Source organism: Phalacrocorax aristotelis, chromosome 3 (genome assembly GCF_949628215.1).
Source record: "Phalacrocorax aristotelis chromosome 3, bGulAri2.1, whole genome shotgun sequence".
In the NCBI taxonomy this organism is placed as follows: Eukaryota; Metazoa; Chordata; class Aves; order Suliformes; family Phalacrocoracidae; genus Phalacrocorax; species Phalacrocorax aristotelis.
Genome location: NC_134278.1, coordinates 10,318,004 through 10,332,891, shown reverse-complemented (window position 1 = coordinate 10,332,891; position 14,888 = coordinate 10,318,004).

Below are 14,888 nucleotides of genomic sequence, written 5' to 3'. Positions count from 1 at the left end.
TGTACTTTTCAGTGTCCTGGTTATTTTGCCAAAGAAATCTAGGGCAAATTTATTTTAGTTAAACATTTATTTGGTGGCCACTGTTTCTACAAAGATTATTTTGCTATCCTCACCGTTAACCATTTGTTTCTCTGAATGTCAGTATGTGCCACACTATTCATCTACAAAAAGGTGTAAGGAACTATTGTTTGTTAAAGATAAATTGCAGAATTAGTTTTCAAGGTTCAAAATCTTGCATGTTGCAGCTCAGTATAATTTCAGTCATGAACCATTCCCGCTGCTCTGTAATGAATTATAAAAAATATCAATCTCTATTACCCCAAAGAAAAGAAATAATAATATGCAAGGTACACAGTTGTATTTTTTTTTTTTCATATGGCTGAATGCTTATCCACTAGGAATAGAATGAAGGTTTAGTTGAACAGCCAAGTTACTAGAATAATTCTCCATGTGCTCACTCCTAGCTTGCAGCAAAGGAAACTTAGTGTCAGGTTAAGTTCACATCTCCTTAGGGTTAAGCATATGTACGTCGACAGCTAGATCAGCTTAGCTAACATGAAATAACTTCTGAAGCTAGATAAATTGAACTTATATCTGAGTTGAAAGTCAAATGCTAATATTTAGGTTTTATTTATTTTTATTTTAGTAAATATAGTATTATGGTCATGGATATCTGAAATGGACCAGCATTTGGTTACAATGCTTATATCATCTGTCTGCACTTTACATCTACTGCTCCTCAAAGCTGCATAAGTTTTAACCTTTTTGGACTACTGGTATCGTCCAAAGCTCTGTCTCTCTGATATATTTTAGCTTTATTTTTCTAAGCTACAGTGTTTTTTGATTACAGAAACACGCCTGGCTCATGTATTTTGAATTTCCATTAAAAGCTGCCATTCCTGTCAGTTCTCTCTGACGTTGCTCCAAGCATGGCTTACAGAGCTTACTTTTCTCTACGTTGCCCACTGTCAGCAGCCAACACTGGTGTCCTATCTTGTCACAGGAGGTTATTATTTTGAGCTGGCACATTTTGCCCACTTTTGCATTCCCTTCTGTATATCTTGTCTTATGATCAACATTCCTCTGGGGTTTCACATGAAAACTGTGGGAGATCTCAATACTGCTTACTGCTCTCTCTACCGACCCAGGCTTCTGAGGAAATGGATTCTGAGGAAACCATGGAAATGGTAACAAATGGTTAACAAATTCCTACCATGAAAGAAATGTGAATGCACAACAAATGCTCGGGAAGGAAAAACTTCGTATTAGTTTTCAAATAATTCCTAACTGCAGTACACTTTTGGAAATGAACTTTGGCTTTGCCACATTGACAATAAGGAGCTGGAGGCTCATGTCGTGGCTAATGGCAAAACTAGAATAAAATAATGAGATTCACTAATCTTATTAAGCCACCTATTCTTAGGCACTGAACTGGCAAATCCTTCAAGATTCACCTACCGTCAGTAGAAAGTTGTACTTTCTTCCTGGGCATTAATCATGCTATACCTTCACCAGCAAGTACTCTCCCATAGACAATACAAGTTAGGACTGGAGAGCTTAAGGTGCACACCTGGTTTAATCTCATTTGAAAGGAATCCAGTTTGTGCACTCCAAGACAGCTCCGTAACATGAATCAAAGCAGAGTAAGCAGGAGGGTTGCTTTAGGAGCACATGCTGGATCCAGATTAAGAAGTGAATGTAGCTGCATCTTCAGATCATCTGAAGTGACTCACTCCTTTCCTGAGTACCTACATGCATCACAACCTGCTTCTTGGTCCTCTGTCTCTCCCTCGTAATAGAGATAGCTAGCACAATAACCGAAAGGAGTGTCTTGTATCTCTTCTTATCCCTGCAACAGTCAGCTACCACTGGAAAAGTTTAGCTGTTTCTCTGCTTCCTTGACTGTTCAATGATTTGGTTGCTTCTTTTTAATTTCTTTACTTTTGTGTAGTTTGGAAAGCAAAAGGCTTACAGTGTCTCTCCCACTAAAGAATATACAAGATTAAGCATCGGTTTTCAGAAATGGTCGTTTAAGTTCAGGTTAATTCAAGAAATCAGTATGCTACCACTATTATTATCATCTCCCTAGAAAATAAAAAAGATGCTGTTGGCTTGTCAGTGTTACCTCTGTAAGCAACAGAGCTTATCCCTGTATTCTTTGCTTGCTCAGGACTTCTTATCTAGGTAGGAATTTTGACTGAGCATGAAATGCTGGGCTATACTACACAGATAAAATACCTGAGTAAAAGTAAAAATGAAACATTCTTCAAATTTACTTACTAAATTATCTAGTAAAAGGAGTGGTGCCTAGTTTCCATTGCATTTTTGTCTATCAGCTAAGGGACAGAGCAGTCACCTGAAAGCTGAGCAAAGTCAGGCAGAACATGTATAGACTGAGGACAGTCTGGAAACTGTGACTTCCATTTCCTGGACAACTCGTTTAACTCTCGAGACTGTTATACACAGGCCTGATGCTTCCTCCAGCTGTACTTTCGGATGAAACTGTCTGTGACTGCTGTACTTTGTGTTGAAATAAATGCTGTCCATGTGTGCTAGAGGTGCCGAGAGACCACTGATTGAACTGACCTCCCAAGAGAGCTGGCGTTCAAATCCCTTGTTTGTTAATCATAAACAGCCTTAAGGGAAAGGGAAGCACTGAGAAGCCAAGACAGTGATGCTTCACAGAACATAAAACATTTTGGCACCAAATTAAGTTTTCACTAAAATAATAAGCACCCACAAAACCTTAGGTGCCCAAATACTCTAATGAACTCAGTTGCCTAAAATCCTAACTGCATTGAATTTCATGTGCCCAAAGGTTTTTTTTACCTTGCCCTTTGAAAGCAAATGAATGAAATTCAGGCTTTGTGTTAGTCCGGTATACTTCCATGCACAGTATTCTACATTATCTCCCTGTAAAACATGTATGTTAAAAATAACCAGATAAGTTTAAACACTAGGAATTAAAAAAAAAAAAAAGACTATTTCTGAAATTTACACCTGGATTGCTTTTTTAAAGAAAAAAAGAATAGCGATTTGCAAATAGCTTGCATTTCTTTTTCTAATCTAAAACAATTAAAACCAATGAAAACACAATAATGGCTAGAGCCAGCTTTCCAAAAGCATTTAAGAATCTTGTGGTATATAAAGGCACCTAATGGGAATACCAGTTTATGTTTTCCATTTATGCCACTACTTCAAACAATCCCATTTACGTCACTTGTACTTCGTTGCCTGTATGTTTTAAGAAATTCTCTTCCCGGCCCAGTTGCCTTAAAAATTCCAACTCTTAATGCTATAACTATAGGTCTGTTTACTTGACTGAAAAATGCACAGGGGAAATTTATGAAAATATCATGTGTATTTTCTCTGCTTTTCCCAGAAAAGAAAAAAAGTTTAGGTGAAAACAAATGCAGTCCAATTTGAATTATTTATCTGGTTTTAATTTTGCAGAAAGTGTATCAGAGTACATCTTGCATTACGGTTGTTTTCTAGCCAAAAGGTACTTTTTTTTTGTTTGCTTATATCTCACTTCTGTGTCTGAGTAAAATTCAAATATTGCTATAAAACTATGATTAATTAACAGTACTGAAAGACAACGACTTTTTCCTCTGTTAAGGTAATTTCTTTCTTCAAATAAATTAGAGCATACATTTGCGGTAAAGCAGTGGCTCCTTCTGCATTTAATATTATTTTTACACGACTAACTTCAAACCATTTCTTTGTTTTTCTGTTACTAACTCAATGAGCTCATTGTCACGCAGCAGACTTATTTATTGTGCTGTGCAAAGGTTGCAGCCAACAGAGATTTGTTATGTGCAAAGTCCAGGTATCTGGGATCTTAGCAATTAAAGCATGGTATTTCTTGTTGCTTCTTTATAATCCAAATGGGTTCAGATAGAACAGCTTCTTTATAACTTCTCTGATAAGGACTGGGGTAAACAGGAGGTACAGGCAGACACTGGTTTCAGGCTTGAGTTCATTCACCCACTGACACCAGTTTTAACCTACATGCAAAATACTGATAAACAGTGGTAGAGTCAGCACTATTGATAAGACTCCCGCTCCCTGTACAAATACCGCACAGGTCTTGCAGCTGAAAAAATTCACAAGGGTGCTTATCAAAGTTGTCTTTGGCTAAGAACCTACTATACTGTACTTGCACCTACAGTGTCTAATGTACCTGAGCTTCTCCAAGCCCTTATAGTAGACAGGAAACACCATGTGATCGTGTTGTAGTCTCTTCAGTGAAACTGAATCTGAACCATTATATCTAGGACAGGTTCATTGTTCTACCATTAACTAGAGATCGTAAGTACTCTTGCCTCATTCTCCACTGGATGATAAAAATACGTAGATGAAAAAAAATCACAGAAGAAATTACAAAACCTAGCCAGAAAAGTGAGATAACTAAGTGAGCAAGTACACACTCACTGACAACTGTTTTAATACACGCACTCACGCACCCCTGACTAAGACCATACAGAAAACAAATTACTTATGTTCCACTCCCAGATAATGGTCTTAGTGTTACCAGGACACAGTAAAAAATTATTAAAATCCTATTATTATTGTGTCCATTTTTCAGTTTTCAGAGCTGTCACTGCGATGCCTGCTAGTTACCCCCAAGACCACCATACGCTATAGGTAATTGGCACCAAAGTCTTTCTACTTCCAAAGAATAGGTTCCCTTTAACTTCTTATGGCAGCTGGTGACACAGCGGTGGTTCTGCCCTGTACTATTTCATGGCTCAAATATGTGCTGAAGTATAAGGCTGTGACAGGTCCTAACTAGATTTCAGTTTTGCTTCTCCCCCACTACCAGGTTTCTGTAAAGATATATTGTAAACATATTACATTAGATATTTTAAATCAAAAGCACCAACATGAATGCCAATACTGTTAGCAACACTGGAGTCACTGCTACTTAAGGTGAGAAGGTATTTTCAAGACTGAACTATATCCTTTTGTTCTGAAAGGAAACATTTTAAAACTAATTTCAGAATAAAGAGGCATTTATGTGACATTACAGGAATTTAAAGCATCCAATTGAGACATCTGAAGAATGTTTTCAAAAGCTGCATCTTCCAAATTTGGACCACCCAAATACAAGATATTTCTTTCTTATATTTGATATGAACTTAGACAAAATGTTATGTACATTTGTGCCATTAACTTTACATTTCCTTCATATTTTTGAGGTATTCTGTGGTATTTGTGTAGTTGAGCTTTTAGTTTTCCTTTCTTCTCTAACAGAAAAGTTAAATTATATTAACAGTTATAAACCGACATCTTACACACCTTCCATCTTAATTTGTGGCAGTAACAGAATCCTGCCATCCAAACTGTGTACAAGAAAGTGCATAAATTATGGAAGTTGAGCATTGAATGGCTGATCCCCTTTACTGGTTAGATCATAGAATCATAGAGGAAATTAGGCTGGCCAGAATCTCAAGAGGCCATCTGGTCCAACCACTTCTCAAAACACAACTGACTTCAAAGTTAGATTGGGTTGCTTAGGACTGTGTCCGGCTGACTTCTGAATAATCTCCAAGGATGGAGATTCTGCAACCTCTCTGGGAAACCTGTGCTATCATTTGATCACAGTCCTCCTCCCTCCTGCCCTGAAAGACTTTCTTTTTTACATCTAACTGTAATTTCCCTTGTTGCACTTTATTTCCCTCAACCTTCCACTGTTCATCCCTGACAACCAAGTGGCTTCATTTTCTCAAAAGATGTAACTATAAAGTACAGCAACAAGATCACCCTATAGCTCTCTTTTCCTAAGACTGAACAAATCCAGCTCTCACACCTCATGTATCATGTGTTCCAGACTCCTACCCATGCTGTAGCTTTCCTCCAGACCCTCTCCAGTTTGCCAGTATCTTTCTTCTACTTCAGAGCCCCATGACCAGACACAGTATCCCAGATGTAGTTTTAAGAGTGCTCAGTATACAAGACTTCCCTAGGCCTTCTAGCTATTCTCTTGCTAATACAGCTTCTTATAAGGTAGGCCTTCATAGCTGGAGGGCCATATTGCTGACACATGTTCAACTTGTCCACTAGACCCTGATCTGCAAGGCTGTTCTGTATCAAGTCAGCCCCCAGCCTGTTCTGTATCAAGTCAGCCCCCAGCCTCTTCTGTTACATGGTTTTACTCCAGATGTAAGACCATGTACTGAGTTTCGTGGAACTTCAAAAGGTTCCTGTCAGCCTACTTCTCTAGCTTGTCAAAGTCCTTCTCAGTAGCAGTCCTGCCTTCCAGCATACCTATTACTTTCCCCCCATTTTTTGCCACCCATGTACTTGCTAAGAGTGCCTTCTGTTCCATTGTCCAAGTTAATAAAGACGCTGAACAGTCTTAGGCCAGGTATTGAGCCCCAAGGAAAGCCACTAGTAACCAACTATCAGCTGACCTCTAACCACAGACTGTTACTCTCCGAAGCACTGCAGTCTAGCCAATTCTTCTAGTCTAGCCTAGTCCCGCCTTACCTAGCACACACCTCCTCAGTTTTGGTTCAAGATACAATGAAACACTATTTTGAAACCTTGCTACAGTCTACATAAATAATAGCCACTTGTTGATGCAATGCTAGCTTTCTTCCAGTTCTTAAGACTTACTAAAATCAGTATTAAAAGTGCAGATGCCTCCTCTGGCAGCTTTAAAAAAAAACACCCAACCAAAACACGTTTGGATGCGAGTTGTCCCTATATGCTTGTTTTAAAGTATGCATTATAATGGCTGACGTCTAATATCTTCATTAGTTACTTGTAGAGTGGAAAATATTTGGGCATGACCTTACTGCAGCATCACCTAATATGCTTTCCCAAAATGAAAATAACAATATTTCTATAAGACTTCTGTCTGTTCTGCACGATTATTGACAGTATATCTTTGCATTCCTAGAAACAGAGAAAAAACATTAACAGAAATCTTTATTCCTGATTAGTTAAAACTTCCAAAATTGTCTAAGTCTTCCAAACATGTTTTTCTCCTTATGTCTTCTTACTTTCCTTACAACCTTTCTTCACTGCCTAACCTCTCGGTAATCCATTCCTGTCAGTTTCCCCTTTCTGCCTATATGATCCCATCGTATTTGTCCCCTCTTATATCTTCGGTCCTGTGTGACTGTTTGTATTTTGGTTTTCCAGGACCTAGTATGCTATCCAAACAATGTCTGTTACTACTAACACTCTCCTATCTACATTTTTAATTAACTGATTCATAATTGTTCCCTAATTTTAAGATGTTTTGAGGATGCTCTAATACTGGTGAAATGATGTCTCCAGTATTTTGCTCATATTGGATTCTCCATAAGAGTACAGAGCTTGCTTTCTTCTCCTCAAACACTCTAAAGAACAGGAATAGATGGGCTATTTTTTTAAGCTACACTGACATTAGAAGTTCTGTGGAAGGCAGTAATAGTCACTGTCATGGTTATATGAACACAGCTTATGCTGAAGACAAAGGGCTTAACAGCCTTACGTGACTGGTCTGCTTCCACTGCCTCTGCTTCTCTCAGGTCTCACAGGCACAGCAGGATGGATGCGCCTGCAGTAGGGGCCAGCTTTTACCTGCTGTTTATTGGAGGTGGATGAAGTTCTCTTTCCAGTCATGTGAGAGGCATGTAGGCAGTGTGAAGATTAGCGAAGTACTGAGACACTAGCAACAGAAGATGAAGAAGAGTAATAGTGACGTCTGAACAGTTCATGCAGACTTCTGCCTGTCTTTACCCAGACTTTCAATTGAGCTGACGGAAGCCTTCTACTCCCAGTCACTATCTTTCTAAATTGCTCTTCTGGCACAGGCAGGAGCAGATTATGGACAATGAATATGTGCCTGTGCTATACAGTTGCTGTGCAGTGCAATTCGTCACAAAAATCTGCCGTTTCAGAGAAGCACTCAGAAATAACACTGGACATGCACAGGCTTTCTGTGTTTGCAGTACCTCTGATCATGTGACAGAAAAGAAATAACACCATACGGCTGGGACACTGGGGGATGAAGTATCTGAAAGTGACATTTAGGCACTATGCTATCAGAACAGCCATCCACAAGCATTCATTGTCACTTGCTACAGAGCTGTTGGCAGCACAGATATAGTTGTTATTACTTTTATACAAAATGTTGCTCCCTTTTCTTCTGCCTAATGTTCTCCAATGTCCAAAAACCAACCACCCACCAAGCCTAACCTTCCCAGGTTTCAGTAACATCAAGTGATTAAGTTCAGTTCCTTTCATTATTCTGACTCTTGGAATTAACACTGGCAATTAAAAATACAGGCCAAGAAATCTGGCATTAGTAGGATAAACTGTATGAATAAGGAGTACTCACATACGTAAGGACAGGGTCATGATATCGATGTGTAAATTTTTTAAGGCAACACCAGTGTTTTTTAGCTCCATGATATCCAATTGTGACAAAACATAAATACTGCATTGTAATTAATAGGAATTAATTAGCAGTCTGAGACTTGGACCAGTGCTCTTGGTAAGCAAAAAGCAAAGAAATCAAATTAAATGAATGATACCTCTATACCCCTGACCCAGAAAAACGCAAATTAGTGGTTACCAAGGCCAAGGACAGTAATGAATATAATTAACAGCAATATTAATTGCATGGTAATAATCTACAAGCAATAGCAACACAGCAATCTTCAAGATACATTCAGGATTTGCAGTTTCTAGATACGCACAGTTTCTAGCATGAATTAGCTCAAATAGTTACAGTATACATGTTCACCAAATTCAAGGGACAGTCTCCCAAGTTTTAAGGGCCTGTTTTGCCGACTGAACAATCTTCATTTATTCTGCTCTATCATAAGATCAGGTACACTGTTTATCTTCAGTGATTCACTCCCTGAAATTACTAAGACTCTGACTTCATTTATTGATTCCATGGAAAGGTTAATGTGAGAAGGCACACAGACTAGCATCATTATCCTTTAGTCTATTTTCTGTAGACCTGTTTGTGAAGCTTGTCTGCAAAATGAATTTTTTTCCCTTGAAAATTATCAATCCAGCATTACCTTTCAGGTTTGTTTGCAAAGACACTTTTCTCAAGTCACTGTTTTATCCAGTGTTAGATCATTCCTGAAATGTGGCCTCAGTGCATCTGGGCAAATAGACTTAATTAGCACACATTAAGCTTTTCCATCTCCAGTGAGGGAAAAATAAAACAAGCAGATAAATATATCCTTCAGAAGCAGCTAAGAATTTCTCATACACTGAGACGTTCCTAGAGCAGGCATGCTTATGAGATGCCAATTATCAACTCTTCTTCAGGTCTGAAGTAGCTGAATAGAAAGACGTAGAGTTGGATCTGCCGATCCCAAGATTGCTCTTAGTTTGATAGAAAATGACAGTCACTGCTTTATGTGGTACTATGTATCACTTGTGGTTAATTCCATAGTGATTTTTCCTATCCAGGGTGAAACAAAGCTTTTGAGACACAATTTCAACTCAACTCATGAAGGTGGAAGCCTTGTGAGATGAACTGACCTTAAGAGAACCACTGGCATCACAGCACTGCTCTACCCATCATTTAGCATTTAAGTCAGATTTCCAATTGAACTCCAAGTATAATTAGAGTTTTTTGATATATATTAAAACTCTAAATGAAAAAGAAATTTAACAGGACTGGGCTGTCTCCACACCTGTGATTTCAAAGGCATCTATGCAAATACTAAGCCAAATAATGTTGTAAATAAATGTTAGGTTTCACAGGGCACGGTAGAGAGACATTAGTCTGCTCAAAAAGAACTGCACTTAAAATGCAAAACCGGCAGGATGTAGTTGCTTAAGAGAGAAGTCTAGAAAGCCTATACAACCTCAAAACCCATTAAGTTGTGAAGTTCTATGCAACCACAAAAATCTGTATCAGTGCATTACATATACTTTGGACCTGAAATTTCCCAGCCTCGCTGTAAGCATCAAAGGACAAAGGCAGATCAGGACAGAATTCTGAATGAGTCTCAGAAGTCCACAGCTAATGTGACAGAAATAGTAATTGGTATTCACAGAAAATTTAAAACTGGAGCAAAAATCCTACAAAGGCTATTTTTCTTTTATTTAGCAGAAAATTTCCCCCATCTGTTAAAGCTCTTTGCAAGTTTCTGGATTGTAAAGAAGAGTTATTTTTCATACTTCTGTTTGATTTTCAGTTTTTATTAATGTTTTAATTGGTCCCAAATATGTATTTGTCATTTTTCTTCTTCTTTTTTTTTAGGGGGGAAGTCCCAAAAATGCCAAGACTGTTAAGAAAAACATCAATCTTCAAAACAATATTTTTCACTGAAACAGTCTTTGGATCCAACTACTACGGGGTTTTTTTGTCTTGTTTTTACACATTTGTGAATACTGAAACTCAAAGAACCTAGTACATATTTTGACTTTCAGTCTATTTTGTGAGAATTCACAGCAGCTTTTCCTCTTACGTATGTTGACACTGCATCTGAAGGTGTGACTGCAGCAGCAAATGGTTTAAGCAAGCACCAAATACATTATTTGAAGACTGCAGATGTCAGAGCAGGATAGCAACGGAAGTATATGGCTAAGGTCTCCAGTGTGATTGCACAATCCATGGTGAAGTCTGCGCAATCACCTCTTTCCTGCTGTTTACCCATGGTAGCCAGTTCAAAGCTACTCTAATTATAGACTTGCTCATATTCAATATGTATTTATATTCTGATTTTTATTTTGCTGGATATGTACTCCCAGTGGTATATAGTTCTTGAATAATTTTATACTTATTCAATTTTATTTTTGCCTTTTAAGGCTTGACTCTTCTTGCTACAAATACTCCTGATAAGACCTTTCAGAGGTATTACACATTGTGTAATTTTGGAGGGAGAATGATAAGAATTATTCAGAGCAAACACTTTAGGGCTCAGATCAACAGATAATGTTCAATTTCAGACCACACTGACCTGCCCAGCTGAAGGGTCGCCCCGACACAGAACATATGAACGAAAACGAATCACTTCCATGAACCTCTATGACCATTTGGATTAATGTGACCCTCAAGCTCCTCCTACCTTTTCCAGTCCCCTGTGTTATCCCATGTAACAAAGAAAACTGCAGTAACAACATGTTAGCTCAGCTTCAAATTGATTTTGTTTGGACAAAACTGAAATTGCTTCTTTTCTTCTAACAGGGATGTGCTCTCTGCAGATGCAGAGGAGACAGTAATTTCTACTTTTAATAACCCTTCTTTTACACTAGGGAAGTGACAATACAATTTTTCCAGTGAAATATCTAGAAAAGTCACTGTGCACCCTTTTCAGTGGGAATATAAAGTCAGGTTCTTAGAAATCCACATGTAGATGCTACATCTGTGCCCCAGATGTGCCAAACAGGACGTGGGATTATTCTCTGCCCCTTCACTCAACTGGTATAATCCAGTTGTACCCTCACCATTAAACTTCCTTACTCTCCAAAACAAGGTGACCATATCTAAACCTTCTATTCTCTAGTAGACTTAGTAGTGTACTAATCTAGACTTTTCCAAATTCAGTCGTAAATCTGTCACTGACTTCCACAAGGGTAAATTTTCCTCTTTATTTTGAAATAACGTGTGCAAATTTCATAAAATATTACCTAAATTTAGCTTTGAGATAACTTTTCAATATTAAAACATGGTAGAGGTAGTGAAGTATTCCTTCTGCTTGTTTTTAATAGACAAAGTTCTCTCCATAGATTATAGAGTTGATGCATGAACATTTTATGAAGATTGTCAGGGATCAGTTGTGACTTCCACACAGCAAGTCTACTAAGAATTTGACAACTTGCTTCACAAATACTAACATTCAATTAAACTCAAACTAGAAAAAGAGCATTAGAGCTTAATTTAATTTTTAGTTTTTAAAATGCAAGTCACTTTTTAACCTACAAGAACTGTCTGAAGTGTAAACTTCAGTTTCACAGTAGCATTCTTTGGGAAGTACAATATTCAGGAAAGATTCAGCATTGTTGTACTTACATATGAATAAGATTCTTATTAAATATAAAACACTTGTAATTTGTGGACTTAAATAAAGTTTCCACATGAACATTGTAATGTTACATTCAATAATATTTTGAAGGAATTAGACCTGAAAATCTCCACTTTTATTAAACAGTCCTGCTTTTCCTACACAGATTAAGTATCATTAAGTTTTGTGCTAATTTACAAAAGCATTAACCAGGTGGACAATATAATGTAGCTTCTATTAACTGGGAGCTCTTAATAAAGTTATAATATATTGCAATCAAACATAGGAAAGGGCACCTCCCTTCCCACAAACCTCATCTAAAATCCAGATGAAAAAAGTATACTAAAACTATAAATACTACCATATTTTCTCTCTGATGGAGGTATGTTTTGTAACAGCGTGACAGAATTGTGAGTTTCCTTTAATTTGTAAGTAATTGCAATTACTTATTTGACATTATTTGCTATGTTTTAAACAAAAAAGAATTACATTGTTCCATACATGCAAATATCAAGTAGGGTAAAGATATTTTATTTCCCACCAAAAAATTTTGTATCTGAACATTTCAACAAGGACAGCAGAAGGAAACAAAAAGTCCTCAAACCAAATAAATTCAACACAAAGCCTGTAAACGAAGAGCTGAGACATAAGACAGCCCGGGAAAGCAACAGACTAGATCTGAAGGATCAGGAGATCCCTTTGTATGACATATCCCTATTTTCAAAAGCATTCAGGTTTTACACTAATTATCAGTACTGTTTTTTCTTCATACAAGAGGAAAGAAAAAAACCCTATAGAGTATAAATTACATTTACTACATATAAATGTAATTTTTATGTGAAGTTTCTTTTATTGACCTCACATTTACTTCTGTATCTTGTAGATAGAGCAGTAGCAATCTTAGCAGGTCATCATCATTTATTACTCAAGAGTATACTGGTTATCTTAAATGCTGGTCTCACCACATTAAGTATTGCAAGATAAGATCATGCATCACATAAAACATGCGTACAAGCACTTCGGTGATAGGTATGTTCAGCAGTATGTTGGAATTAGACAGTTAATTTAATTTTGTGCACACATGGGTTGTAGATGAGCTGTGCATAACCGCCCCTTGGAAATGCACTCATTTTGAAGATGACGGGCTATCTCAGTATTTTGAGTCTATTCTTAACATACAAGTGAAACACTGTTAACAACATGCAGTAATGCCTTACGAGTTCTTAGTTTAGAACATTCCCTGTTACCATATAAAGAAATCTATATAGAAAAAAAGTATTGTTATAAGAATTTATATGGGAATCCATAGGGTAATATTTGAAATCATGTTTACTCAGCCTTTTTAGCCACTGTTTTAGATGTTGCCGTTTTGAAACCAAGGTATGATGCACTGGTAAACCTTACAGCATGTCTGTGTAGTGCGTAAGGGGACTAGGCTTTTCACTAAGGCAGTTGAGCTGGTACCAAAAACCTACTACATACAAAGCCTGAATGTGTTTTACATGGCTTAGACTGCAAGTAAAAGTAAACTATATGAAGCAGAAATCTCCACCTGCCCAGAAATACCACTTTACATGACAGAGAAGGGAAAACTTAAGAGTAGACTGAATGCTGGGAAAAGAGCTTAGCACAAAGTCTGGATCGGGAGGTGTGACTTACATAACTTCCTGAATGTGGCCAAATTCTGGGTCAAGCAGGAGTGAATTTCAAATGAAAAATCATGCTACTGAGTACGTTCTATCTTTCAATTGTGGCGCTGTCGTCTTTGGAGTCTTGGTCCTACAATCAAATTCACAGATGAAAAATTCAATGAAACGCTGACAGGCACATGGATGCACTTGTGCAAGTCAGACAGTGCAAGCAGATCCTTAAAGTGAAAACGACCTATGTATCATTTTTGCTTTAGGGGACTTGAGAATCAAAACCAATCCGCAGCACAAACAACAGAAAGCCAAACAGATACTGAAAACCTTTCTGTTTTTACTTTCCACACAGTATTAGTAACACATGTAATACTTTTTCTTGTTGCTTAAACATATGGAGAGAAATCCTTGCCCCAGTGAATTCAGTGGGAGTTTTGCCATTGACTTCAATAAGGACAAAGTTTTTTCCCAGTGCTGGTGTGATTTTCAGCCTGTCTTTGCCCCTTTAATACATGTGATGACAAAATCCTGTACTTCAGTTCCAAGGATGGATCAGCACCCTGCAGCAATTAAAATTGCTGTAGTATATCCTACTTTTCCAGTATAAGTCTGAAACACCATAGCACAGAAATATTTTTTCTTTATGCTGTATAAATAGCTAAAATTTACCAGAAAAAGTAGTTTTAAGATATTTTACCTAAAATCTATTTCTAAACTCACCTCTCAATGGATGAAACTATGTATGGAGATATCTCAGTACACAGTAAACTTCCTCTACCTATCTTAAGGTAGGATTTGGTCATTCATTAAAAACAGAGCTAGTGCTAAAGGCCACCCACATACATATGAACATCTGAGAGCGCTAGCATGAAAGAACAGGTTGTGCTGGAAGTACAAAAAGCAAGCATAGGTTGTAATGAACATTGCTATTGTTTGCACTGTGATTTCAAATTTCATACAAACGACCAATGACAAATGCCAGAAAAGTTTTAAAGAACTCATTCTGTTTGTAAACAGAGACAAGATGTAAAATATTTAACAAGATGGATATAATGATTAACACTGAAGTTTAACATTGAAAGGCTTTTAAGAAAAAACGAACAAACAGGGGACTAGCTTAAACCATGGACGTCAGCTTGAAAAAGATGCTGAGCATGGCTACGGTGGGAAATAGAGATGTTCAACATTCCTAAATAAAAAAGCCTTTTAGAGATCATAAACCTGAACTATGAGATGGAGAAACTTAAGCAACCAAAATATTTTTCTTTTCCAC